At 25.1% G+C, this 2,500-nt stretch overlaps 1 protein-coding gene and 1 long non-coding RNA gene across 8 annotated transcripts in view; one reads left to right on the top strand and one right to left on the bottom strand.

The window, feature by feature from the left end:
• The window catches only part of tmod (tropomodulin), a 69,925-nt gene that overhangs the window by 53,845 nt on the left and 13,580 nt on the right, over positions 1 to 2,500 (bottom strand). The window lies entirely within an intron of this gene.
• Positions 1 to 2,500, top strand: part of LOC146872363 (uncharacterized) — a 94,590-nt gene that overhangs the window by 32,258 nt on the left and 59,832 nt on the right. The gene's annotated exons all lie outside the window — the stretch shown is intronic.

Raw genomic sequence — 2,500 nt, forward strand, 5'->3', positions numbered from 1 at the left:
ATCGATGAAAGTCGAGTTCTTTTTTTTATTCTTGTTTTTTACTTTCTTCTTCTTCTTCGTTTCTTTTTTTTTTTTTTTTTTCTTTTTTTTTAAATTACATAATCATCGATGACTCCTTGTCTTTCGATTTAGAGTACTAGAATATTACATGTTTAAGATATTACGTATTATTATTATTATTATTATTATTATTATTATTATTATCATCATTATTATTACTATTATTATTATTATTATTATTATTTTTTTTTTTTTGTCGCAGAAGAGTTATTTTTCAAATAACACTTATAAAAATACTAAACGGCGTATTTCTTTCGTATCTTTTTTACAAAAATCCCGGTCAGGCTGACTTTACCGTCACTTTCTATGTTTCGTTGAATTAAAAATACGAGAGTCCGGTTGCGTGTGGGCTAAACGAAAAAGAAGAGGCGCGCTCTGGTAAAACTGTAAAGCCTTTTATTTTTATTCCATCGATCGGGCCAAACCAGCTAGAAAAAAAAAAGGTACAATGGCGTTGTCGCGTGTGCCAATCGTCGGTCAAAAATGTCGGGTGTATTGACATCGATGTTTATTAATTCTACGTCAATGTATGTTCTACGATAGAAGAAATTTACAAAAAGGAAATGCGACGAGTAATTTTTAATTGAACGAATTTGTACGGGTGTATTTAAATTTTCCCACAATTTTTTCACCACAATGTTATTACATCTATCTCCAACCACCTCTTGCCCCTCCCCCGCCCTCTCTCTTTCTCTCTCTCTCTCTCTCTCTCTCTCTTTCTTTACGATTTGATAATACGACTTGGGAGGACAGAGATAAAATATATTTTTAAAATGTTTCGTGAAAAAATTGTTAATTTATTTTTTCTTTCGTCCTTTCCCTTTCGTTATTATTATTACTTTATTTCAAATTTGTTATATCTATTATTATTATTATTATTATTATTATTATTATTATTATTATTATTATTATTATTATTATTATTATTATTATTATTATTATTATTATTATTATTATTATTATTATTATTATTATTATTATTATTATTATTATTATTATTATGTAAATATGTTCAAGGGAAATAATGCATGATTGTAGATACTTATATACGTACTTATGTATGAAGTACATATGTATGAAGTTCGTCCCGAATTTGAATTTTCCTCGTATGATTTGATGATATTCAAATATAACGGACACACACACACATACACACACATACACACACAGGCAGACAGACACATGCGCAGTGAATAGAACATTTTATGAAAAATTTATAGTTTTATTTTTATTATTTTATATATCTATATATATATGTATTTTTTTTTTTTCGTTATTGCTTTCAATATATTAATAATAATAATAATAATAATAATAATAATAATAATTATTATAATAATAATAATAATAATTATTATTATTATTATTATTATTATAATAATATAACTTTATTAAGTTATAATAATTATAACTTTATTAAGTTATTATTTATAAAGTTATCATTATTAACTTTATTAAGTTATAATAATATAACTTTATATAGAAGAGAACTTTTGAAACGATTTAAACGAATAAATGTATCATACATAAAAACGTAAATACATATGTGTGTGTGTTTGTGTGTGTGTTCGCACGAAATCGAAATTAGCACTTGCAAGGACAATGACTCGTCTCTCTCTCGAGCATATGCAATGCGGGCACGCCTTCGATGTTCGCTGCTGAGACAGCTGCCGGTAATTCGTTATACGTTATATTGGCGTCCATGCGCCATTAGTATGAACGTTAAAATGGACTATACATATGTACGTTTAGTAGCTTAGTTCAGAAAAAAAATATCATTTGATAATGGTGCCTATCATTCTTTTGAAATATTCGTTCGTATATTGAATACATATATGTTATTAATAGTAATTATTTTATGAATATTTCATATCGATTTGATCGATCATTTCGTCGTCTTCTCTTTACAGATTACTTTACAAATATACGTATATATATATATATATATTTTTTTTTTTTTCTTTTTTTTTAGTATAATAATGTTTCTGGTAATTACAATACATAGTTATGATATTCAGTAATTATGTTATTAGGTCTTTTCTTCACAGATTACTTCACAGATTACTTCACAGATTACTTTACAAATGTATGTGTATATATGTATATTTTTTTTTAGTAGTATAATTATTTCTGATAATTACAATACATAGTTATGATATTCAGTAATTATGTTATTAGGTTTTTTCTTCACAGATTACTTCACAGATTACTTCACAGATTTTTTTTCTTTCCTGTGTTTTAATATAATAATGTCTCTAGTAATTACAATAAACAGTTAAGATATCTAGTAATTATGATATTAGTTTGTTGCAATTTTTATCCCATTTTTACTCGATACATAAAAAAAAAAAACAACGAATAACGTAGTCTCACCAATCTAATCACATATAATTCTAATATCAAATTAATTATAATTACAATAACGCATTAATTACAATTA

The sequence above is a fragment of the Vespa mandarinia genome, chromosome 20, assembly GCF_050613455.1.
Source record: "Vespa mandarinia isolate Hongniang chromosome 20, ASM5061345v1, whole genome shotgun sequence".
NCBI lineage: Eukaryota > Metazoa > Arthropoda > Insecta > Hymenoptera > Vespidae > Vespa > Vespa mandarinia.